This window comes from Clupea harengus, chromosome 6 (assembly GCF_900700415.2).
Source record: "Clupea harengus chromosome 6, Ch_v2.0.2, whole genome shotgun sequence".
NCBI lineage: Eukaryota > Metazoa > Chordata > Actinopteri > Clupeiformes > Clupeidae > Clupea > Clupea harengus.
This window is the reverse complement of record NC_045157.1, coordinates 29,058,165-29,069,695: the sequence shown is the minus strand read 5'-3', so window position 1 is coordinate 29,069,695 and position 11,531 is coordinate 29,058,165.

Here is an 11,531-nt window from a genome sequence, read left to right as displayed (position 1 = left end):
GCTCCAAGCAGTGTTGAGAGAGGCTTGAAGGTTGTCCATGTCAATCAAATGCGCCACTGTCTTGTAAGCGATAATTTTGACATGACAGGGCATGGCTATGAAATCCACCTTCTGCTGAACATTTTCTCTGGCTAGAATGAGTGTGTGACAGGCCCTGTGATGTCTTCCATTATCACGCACACTGATATCAGAGCTCTCAGCTCAGTGCTTGCTTATCTGCCACTTGCCTGTCTTCTCTCTAATTATCAGTGGCAAGGAAAGGTCATTTTGCGAGTACATTACCTGCTCCGTATTTGATTATCATTTCTACCTCACGAGTGTGTCAGGAGACTTGCACTTCATTTGGAAATGAATAGTTTTGGAGAGAAACTTACTTAAGCAGTTAGACTGAATGAAGGCGTGAATTTGGATGGCGCACACGTCAGATCGAAATGGGCGGGCAAGCTTAAAACAAGATTGTATTTTGGGGTTTTGCTATGGTTGGTATGACATTCAAATGACATAGAATCCATCTTGCATCAAACATGAAAGTGGGGGGTATCTGAACATGGTAGTTAATGCAATAAATGTTTCACTCTGTGGGTTTTTCTTTCAGCTGATTCACTCTCCTGAGGCCTATATGCCTTACGCTCCAGGTTTTGTGGTTTCATCTTCCAAAGACAGATTTAAGATGATCTATGTGATACAAACTTTAAAAAAGACAGAAATCCGCATCAGGCACTTCAACATGAATAGTCAATCATTTATATTATCTTATTTTGAAACCTTCATACAATAACAGCCCTTTATTTTAAAGCCACCTATTTTATGGTACTAGCCCAACAGGTTATTTTATACCTATACATCATTTTTGTACTAAATCTGTGTGGAAACTATTAGCCAATTGTTATTTATTGTGTAGGCCTACTAGATTGGAACACCTCTCTTCTTGCCCTTGGCCAGGTCATCATCACTTTGAAAATCATCTGTGTCTGAACAACACATCCCACCTGCTATGATAAACCTAAGCAGTTTAGTCATTTTGGCATGCATTTTAAAAATCACACACCAAATGTTCCTTTTCAGTAGCACTTACACAGTGTATCTCTGCCCAGTGGCATGGCACACAGAAGCAGTCCTGTTTACCCAAATTAGAAAGTGTTCATGTTCCCAACATATTTTGTGTTCTACTGAGGTTATAGTGGGTTACAACATCTAGACCAGATTTGTATCTACAATATGGAGAAAATGCACAAATGCACACTGCAGCCTGCTGGGCCTGGGCTAAAGGAACATGTGGAAGAGAGATCTCCCAGCATGCCATGGGGCAACGGGCTGTGTTGTTGTTCAGCCCGTTGTCGTCCGTTTGGGTTTTTCCTTTTTGTGTCTGATAGTGTGTGTGGTTGTTTGTCATTTCATTTGAGTAAGTCTACACCCACCATAAGCGTGACTATCAGTGCGAACGGTTTCTTGTCTTCCTGCCGTCGACATGCTTAAGAATAAAAGGTATTCTGTCAAATCAAGCTGTGCTACTGCCATCATTTCTTGAAAACCCAGATCGCTACAACACCTTGATTAATGACAAAGGGCTCCTTGACTAATTGACTGGCATTGTTGCCTGTACCCATGGTACAAAAACTCTTTTGTCCACTCAAGATAATGAGCTGGCAGGCAATGCATTGCAGCAAAGACAGGGGGGAAGTTTCCCAAATCTAATTGCATGCTATAAGATGTTCACTTATGAAGGTAAAGATGCTATAAGAGATATATTTCTAAAGACTTGACAGTCTGACAGCTATCACGGAAAATTGATGCTGTGAGGAAAATTGTGTCTTCACTCCTGGGCTCTGTAATCAGCAGCTACATTTTCCAAATGTTCTGCCCATATTAACCAATTAGGAAACTCCCAAACAGATGGTATTCTTGCCTGCCAATTGCTTTGCATGGGTGCTACACACTGAAAGGAGGGGTTGGACTCCTTGTTTTGGAAAAGTCTGACAGAAATAAGCAAGGCATGCTAACGTCAGTTATATCACGTTTAATGTTCAAACGATCTGCTTATACAACAAACCACAGAATTAGTCCCCATTAGTAAAACCTCAAAATCAGACTCCTGGGGATTCGAAAACATGGATTACAAAGGGTTAGATGAGAAGTCGATGTGTTTTGACAACTCTTTACTACAAATGATTTGCACTGGAGAAAATACATATAGATCTCACAAAGTTGTCATGTCAAATATGTCTGAATATATCTGGAGCTGTACTCACCATTTCAGATAAAAAATTCAGTGGGTAATTAGCTCATGACCATCAATCTGGAACTAACACTTGTCTAACTTAACATTTTAGTTGAAAGTATGTTGGTTCAGGGCCTGTTGAATAAATAGCAGACATGCGCTTGGGGGACAGCTTTTACTATTTATGAGTGCAGCCTTTTGAGTGTTCTCACCGCCTCTGCAAGATTTATTGATTGCGTCAGAACTAGCCACATACCCTAAATATATCTCTGAAATAAGGCCAAACTTTCCGTTTTTCAGGTTTGACATCACTGCTCAAGATATGTATGTTTTTTTCCCCTAGTGTTTTTAGAGGTTGAAATAAAAGGTGGCTGAAAATTGCATTTGCTCTCATTAGCTGTATCCATCTCTGCTTTGCCATTAAGTTAATGTGTATGCCCCTCCTATTTAGGCAAACTGGATTTGGGCTCCATTAGCTGATTAGGCGTGAAATGACATTATCTCCCACAATGTGAACTTAATGTCAGTAATTTGAAGATGGATTACCCTTTGAGGACTCCATCAGTCACTTCTCATCTAGCCACATGGAGCTTTTCTGCAGACAGAACAATTGGACTTGTGATTCTCCTTTCTTGTGACAAGGTACTGCATGATACTGGTGTTGTGGAATGCACAAAATCTCAAAGTCAAAAATAAAATACAAATATATATCCCAAAAATGTTGGAAATATAATATAATATATTCCACATCCACAATGACTTTAATTTACCCCATGTGATGAGTGTTTTCGAATAAAGGTGTTTTTACTGACAAAGCTATTGTGTCGCTGGTGTCTTACTTACCAAACAGGTGGTGACAGAGTTACTTATGAAATGTTTTTGTAGTAGCAAAACGATACTTGAATGTCAGACGTGTTAACAGCTGACAACAAAGAGACTGTAGTAGCCTACAGACTTACAGGCTGGAACAATGAATATGTGTCTCATTTTCTTTCTTTAAACTGACCACACCATTCATGTCATAGTGTAGTAAATAAATAAACAAATGGAAATCTGTGTGTTGTGTGCACTACAGCCCTCCATTCCAATGCAATACAAACCCTGATACAGTGACAAGTTGGATAGCATGCTTGTTAATAAACTCTAGGGGCATTATTAAATATATGTCTGGGGGCATTAGTTAATATAAGTCTGCGGGCATTAGTAAATATATGTCTGGGGGCATTAGTAAATATATGTCTGAGGGCATTAGTAAATATAAGTCTGGGGGCATAAGTAAATATATGTCTGTGGGCATTAGTTAATATAAGTCTGGGGGCATTAGTTAATATAAGTCTGGGGGCATTAGTAAATATAAGTCTGGGGGCAGTAGGCACACACTGCACCTACAGCTCTTCAGCCACACACATTTATTGTAATATATTCCTCAACAACTTCCCCTTAAGTCACTCTTAAATGGGATGCAAAGTCATTCATTATGTGACGAGGCTGCCTGTCAGTCTGGCCACCCATCTAATTATTGAGATAGTGACATCTAGTCGTTAAGTTCTTCTGAGGGAGAGCGTGGGCTTTGTTATTTGTGTTAGTAAAGTCTTTAAATCAAACAATCTTGTTTGCAATATGCTCGGTTTGTTTGCTATGTTCCGGAGGGCTAATTTATTTGTGCTAATGAATGTAGATGCATGTATTTCTTATTTTGTTGCTTTTCCCAGTAGTGTAAGAAGTCATCACGCTGTGGCTTCATGATTTCATTGTGTGTGGGGAAATTCTAATGGGAGCTGACTGGATAATCATGGAGAATAATGAAAGGAGAAGAACGAAGACTTCTTGTCTGCCTGTGCACAGTGCTACCGTGACAGAACCTCTGGAATGTATTGCTGTAGACCGGAGATTTCAAATGTGCTAACCTGAATGTCACATTAACATTTTATATTGAACAGTCCACCTAAACCTGAATAGGCTGATCACTCTGAGAAAAAAAGTCTGTAAATTCAAATGCATAATTTCCTCTCTCCCTTCCCCACTGTGTATTAGACTACATCTAATGTGCACTTCCAGGTAATGGAACTGCCATTCACTGTTACTTGGGTTGTTGAGTTAATAAAGAACTTTGTGAACAATAGCATCAATCCCTCTGCATAGAACCGGGCTGGAACTAATAAAGAGCCAGTGCATAGGTGTCATTGATGTTCTATCAGTGAGAAGTATTCAGAGTGACCATAGGCAATATGAGCATGGGCCTGTGACATTTATGGCATGTACTAATATCTTTCTTTCGGATGGAAATTTTATAAGTGAATTATTACTTGTAATCATATTGATCTACAATTCCCAATAAAGATTGTTATGACTGCTTGTGATGGGCAATGCATAATGAATGAAGTAGATTATGAATGCTCCTTCTGTCCTGGAGAACAGGGCTCAGGAGAATATCAAGTCAATGAGACATTTCAACCAATATGACTGGGGGAGAGACCTTCCAAAAAAGCAAGAAGAAACTCTCCGATTAACACACCGATTTGTCAAACTGTTCTGTTAGGTGGATTGGTAAAAGCGCCATCTTTGTGAAAGGCATACAAGACTCTTCAATAAATGGAGCTTAATGTCCAACTGGACACATCAATGAGCACTTTGAAAACTCAAATGCTGCATTGTGTTTGACTAGTGTAAGCTTGAGGTGAGCATGGGAAAGATACCTGCGGGGGAGGCATAGGCAGACGTCCAAGAAAAGAACTACATTCGTTTCTTTTTCACGGCACAGCAGAACAAATGAAGGTGGAGTCCAGAGCGCCAGGCGGCCAGCACAAAGAGCAGCCAAATGAACTCCAAGGGCCACTAACACTCTTACTGGAATGCCATGGCAAAGAGCAAAATGAAGTGTGAACACCATCCAAAACTGAATCCTCAAAGACATCGAGAATATCTGGAGCATCTCAAATGATTTGATTGGATATGTGCTTCCAAGACTGCCACTGAGGGATTGTTTCATGCCTAAAGCACCTGAACACATGCCCATGCCAGTCTGAACACATGCCCATGTCAGTCTGAACACATGCCCATGCCAGTCTGAACACATGCCCATGCCAGTCTGAACACATGCCCATGCCAGTCTGAACACATGCCCATGCCAGTCTGAACACATGCCCATGTCAGTCTGAACACATGCCCATGTCAGTCTGAACACATGCCCATGCCAGTCTGAACACATGCCCATGCCAGTCTGAACACATGCCCATGTCAGTCTGAACACATGCCCATGTCAGTCTGAACATGTGTGTATTTGCCAAGGTTACAAAAATGAATCGGTCGGGGGGAAAAAAGCTTCCTTCAGTAGTTTAGTAGTCGCGAGTCAAATTGATTAATACCTTTAAGATGCAATCACCTTCAAATACTGCAGTGGAGCCACCAGACTGGAAAGGAAAGGAATGACTAATCACGGACAGCCTGAAAAACAGAAAGGTGTTTGTCTTCGCCTCGTGTGCCATATCAATTTCATATTTTCAGCAAACACAATCCTGTCACAGTGGGAAAATGATTACCTTGTATTGTATTAAAAACAGAGGAACTTCATTTTGAATCATTAAGGACCAGCTCTCACAACAAAATGGCACAGGCCTCCTGTTTCCTCATTAATAACAATGGCATCACGTGACACAAAAATGATTCATCTATAACCAGTAGTTTTCTGACTCGGAATTGGCCTACATTGCCCTGTTTCTCAGGCCTCTTGAACCATCTGGAATTTGTCAAGTCTTATATTCATTGGCTAACAGCAGGTACAGTATATGCTACTCCTAAGAAGACATCCTTGCAGACACACTAAATACTTACCTTCACAGAATTCAATCTGCTTGTCAGGCAATATGACTTGAAAATGGCGCTCTCCAATAACTACAGATCTTTCAGCGCAATGGCTGCATCGTTCCTGGCAAAAGTGCTGATATCTTTGTGGTCCCTTAGGGCTGCGAGGCTGTTTTGTGAGCAGCTTAAAGTCAGCCCACAGACAGGGTGTAAGAGCAGTGGCAGGAGCAGCCATATTTCACAGCCAGAGATTTGAGCGCAGGAGACGCTGACGTGCACAAACTGTTTTCTGTCACAGCGGTGCACTGGGCCCTACCTGACTTTCACTCCCAAAGCGAGGCCTCGTCACAGCAATGCAACAGTGACACCACATGGAGCAGTGCTCATGAGAACTCACAAGGCCTGGATACAACCTTTCATAGAATAGATAATGCATGAAAGAGCATCAAAAAATGATAAGAAAAGTACAACGATATAATCAATGTGAGTTTGTATAATTCAAAAGTGTGATCACTGAAAAAAAAAAAAAAAAACATTTTGGCAAGGCAAGTTCCATGATTGCACGATAGTGGCTCATCCTTGAAGCAACAATATAATCATCTGCAACATGATAATCAAGTCTATATATAATGAGACAGCGAGAGAGGATGTCTTGGGGTTTAAAAGGAATCAGAGATCAGAGAGAAAGACCAAGGCAAGCAGAGGTTTTCAGAAGTTAAAAGTCAGTCATTGGAGCTCGGACTTTAAGAAGAATTTGTCAACAGTAAAGAGAATGCAATACGAGGTCAAGGTCTGTATTCAAAAAGCATCTTGCAGTCTAAACTGTCATGAGATCCCACTAGAAAGCTTCTTATCTTCACCTGCAGTGTTCTGTGAAAAAACTCCACTCTAAATCAAACACTTTATGAACACGGGCTCGGGTCCAAACTCTGAGCTCTAAAAGGAGAGGCCAAAGCTTTTGACCAGGAGACTACATTTAATATTACCTTTGTCAGCTATATCTAATATATCAGACAATTCTGTCTCTAGGAAGCATGCCATGGAGAATAGATGGTTTTCAAGGATATAGTGTGCCAAGATGATTTTATGCAATTGGCAGCGCTTCTAAATTTGATTCAGCTGGAGGTAAATATTTGTTAGCCTTCCCCATTTCATGTCAGTGTTGAATGAGATGATCGCATTGATCTCATAAGTAATGCTTTACATGTGTTGCATCCCTTTACACTTGATAATGGCTTTTTAAATCAGGCTTTTGGTTGTAAGACCAAGCATTTATATGGGGTTCCTGGACGTAGATGAAAACATCCGAACTGAAAATGAAAGTAGTAAATGATTGCGTGAAGATTGTCTCTGTATGCTCCTTTGATAAGGCACGGCACTGTGAGCACGGCCTCTCTCAAAGGTCTCGGGAATGTCACCATCAAATGATCAGAGAATTGGCTAAGACATTTGTTCGGTGGCCAAGTCTGTCTCAGAGGATCTGGAAAACAAACAACCTCCGTATGCTTTCTGACTGATACTCAGGAAGGACACACAATATTGAGATTAAAAGGAATCCGTGAATGCATTTGTTTTCTTTAGATTTATTTTTTATTCAAACACTAAAAGACAAAAGAGATTGATTGTTAAAAAAAAATCCTAAAGCAGTTTGCATGCCAGAAATTGCAAACAATATTTTTGATCAAAAGCAATGTGTGACATTCAGTATTTGGCAAGATATAAATCATCACATCAAAATATGTAATGCTGCATAACATTTTCCCTCTCAAAAACAGGCTTCAATGGCAGTGTTTTAGTATATGCACAGAGGAACTACTCTACGCCGAGAATGGCTGCGTAGACCAGACCAGACCAGACCAGAGCAGAGCAGAACTCCCGCTCCGGAGGTCTGGCTTGGCGTTTGAAGCAGGTGCATGAGTGGTGCGTTCCCATATGGCAGCTCCCGCTAAACTGAGTCTGAGTCGCTGGAGTCCAGGCTGACCTGTGTAGGTGTGCGGCCACCGAACTGGCACTCCTGCCAGTAGCGCCACTGCGTGCCCCTGCACAGGCTCACCAGGCTCTGCTGGAAGGAGCGGCGCGCTCTCCCCTCCTCCAGGTTAGAAACCCCCCCCCCCCTCCTCCTCCTCCTCCTCCTCCTCCTCAGGTATGCCGGCGCAGGTGAAGTGGGTCTCCTGGTGCCAATTAAAGGCCTTGGGCACGAGCGAGCGCTGGGGGAATTCCTCCATGGCTAGAGCCGTCAGGCGAGCAGGCAGCGCGTTTAACCTGGCCGTCGCCATCGATGATGAATAGATCCTGAAGTGTTTTAACCTAGATTTTTTTGGGGGGTTCTCCAGAGGGGCAAGATGCACCGAAACCCCAATTTCTCCCTCTCCCAGAAGATTAAAAGCAGAAACAAGGAGGTGGTCCCCTAGGTCCAGTTGCAGTCCTCGCTGTGTCTGATCCTCCCGCCAGAAAGTGCTCTTACAGCTGCTGTCTCTCCAGCACAGGAGGTCTGTAGGTCTTTTCAGGTCTGTAGTAGCTGCTCTTTCTCTTTTGCATGCACTCACAGTTCTTTGTCAGGAGCAGCGAGTGCTTTTCGAAGTGCTCTACTCTAGCCTGGATTTATATAGGCCTCAGCTTCCCACTCAGCCTCGCTGCCATTGGCAGGCTCCTCCTCTCAACACACTGTCACAGTTCCGGCTTCCATTCTCATCCTCCGGAATCGGGGCCCGGAAATAGACATGCATGGACCAGGCGAAAAGCAGGGGGATGCGCTGGGGAGCTTTCTTGGCAACAGCAGAAACTATGGAGCTGGATTAGAAAACACAGAAGCGCTCTAACAAAGAGAAGAGAGGCATCACAGGGCTTCCTGAGATGATAATGAGAATGATGCGTCTGATTCTTATAAAACAAGAGGAACCAACATCCCCCGCCCACACAGACACAAACATGCACATTTGCCCAAACAGCCGGGGGGCCATGTGTGGGTGATCTGTAGATCCAGTCCTATTTTGGAGCCATGGTACAGATGGCCCCTGGCTGCAGGGGGGAGGGAAGGCTGTCACGGAGTAACAGCAGTGAGAGGATGGTTAGGAAAAAATGAGGAGGAACAATTATGGAAACTCTCATGTAATGCAATAAGGCATCGAATTAAGGGAGTCCTGGCAACTATGTGCACAAGGAGGATTTCCCATTGTCAGTACATCTACTGTAATGGACAGACCACCACGGAGCACTGAGACACTGACCTCAGGTCAGGAGAGATGAAACAGTGCTGTGTTTCAATAAGTAAATATGTAGGTCAGAAAAATCTATGAACAAGCTTAAGGCGGTGCTTTAAAGTGAAGTAACCAAAGTATTTGTGTACACTTGGCTCAGATGAGCTTCCTGCAGGGTCTCCATATGCCAATTACAGAGAAGTGCACACGCAGCATTTCAGCTGTCTCCCTGGGACAGTGGTTGTGAAGCAGGATTCTTTGAATCGGTGCCAGCAACAGAAGAAACACTTGAAGCAGAGGGAGAGGATGATGATGCATGCTACTGTGGTTCTATGACATGTTGGAGGACCAGCAGGTGGCGCTCTAGATGCTTGGAGATGGGGGCTCTCTAGTCCCTTCTTCCCAGGGACCACGGATATCAAATTCTGCCTCTTCATGAGCACCTGACATGGATGAGGTGTCTACGCTCGCTGATGTACAGCACACACACTGAGGCAGACCTGAGTGATCAGACGACAAGGCGGCCCTCCCACACGTCACACAGCAAATGTTGAAATGTTGAACTATCACTAGAACTTTCCCCTGATCTGTTTTCCTGTCAACAGAATGATAGACTTGCGGTTTTAAAGACAAATTCCAAATTTCTCACAAAGTCCACAAACCAGAGAAGTGGGGTAGTGCCATCTAGCTTCAGGTACAGAGGTGGTCTAGTTACATGGAATCAGGGCATGACTACTTCATGTGAGCCCCAGTCCCAACAAAACTACAAGCAATGCCATCAGATAACATGACATTTCACTGGGGCTATGCAATGAAAGTGTGAAACTGAAAAACGTCAAAATCAGTAGACCGTAGCTTTGAGAAGTATTTCCACTTGATGGCCCAGAGAAGCAGTCGCATTCTACACCCTAAATTATGGGTTGTCAGTAGTGACGGCAAGTATAACAGACCTTATTTCGGATACAGAATACATTGTGCTACAAAATGCATTGTAAATATTTTATATTTCAAAACCATGTAACACCAAAATGCATTTTGTCCATAAAAAACACAAATATGTCCTTCATGCACAGAAAAAAAATGATACATGTTGTGGACTAAAATGACTGTTGCCAATGGATGTTCATTTTGTCCACTTATTAATGGAAGTATGATGTGCACGAAATAAATTTGGTCCAATACAGAAAGCAGTCCGTCCACAAAAGCAAAGGCTGCTTGAACTTTCGTAGATGTCATTGTTTTGTTAAGTTCAAAATGAATTATGTCCATAAGTGGACAAAATGAACATGTGATAGCACAGAATGCTAATAGTGTAGCACTGTGTGCATTCCCAATGGATTAAGGGTCAAGACAGGCACAAGCCAATAGAATCTGTGGCTGCCATTGGAAAAAATAAATGGTAAAAATGCCATATGACCAGGGTGGGACGTGTTCTCTATTTCCAAGTCTCACTGCACTCCTGTTCAGCTGAGGAGACAGAGTTTGCATTTTGTGGCCAATTTTAGTTACAGGAAAATACAATTATCTGCCAGAGCAACGTGTTGGAGCAGCTTTTACAATTATTGCCACTGGTTTTGGGTCACGGAATTAGAAAACAGGTATAGGCCTGCGGTGTTTAAAACATTGAGACTGTTTAACCATAAGGGCAAATGATAAGCACAGAACGGTGTAATTGTGCAATATCAATAGGCTGCTTAGCCATAAAAATACATAACAATCTCGAGTATAGAACAGTTTTCTGTGTTAGCCAAGTCGTGTTCTTTTTCATGAACCTGAAACCCAGCATATGTAAATCTCAGAGAAAGCATCAACCTCTCGGGGGGCTTCTGTTCCATCAGTTCCACCCATGGAATGGTGCTCTGTGGCTTTCACCGTGGAGAAAACCCCTTGGCAAAACTTTGAATCTTCAATGCTTGAAATGTTTCAATCTGGGAGCTACCTCAAGGGTCCCCCCCCAGCCTTGGGTCCTTGGCCCTTAGGGTGACAGGCAGAAGAATGCAGGCAACCTTTCATGAAAAACCTGCGACGGTGATTTGGTTTGGTGCACATTGTATTATTCTCTTCAAACAATGGACCAGCCAGTACCACATACATCATCTTATGAAGCAGCAGTTCCACAGAGGTCAACTAAATGTCAGACATTTCCTTACGTTGGGCTCTGACTCAAGTGCATTGTTTACCTTATGTCAGCAATTCATTACATGACTGCACTGCATAACAATCACAATATGTGCATACATAATGCGTACACACTTTCTATTGCTTGCAACATAGATTTGCATGCATATCAAATTCTGACACTCCCAATAAATGGC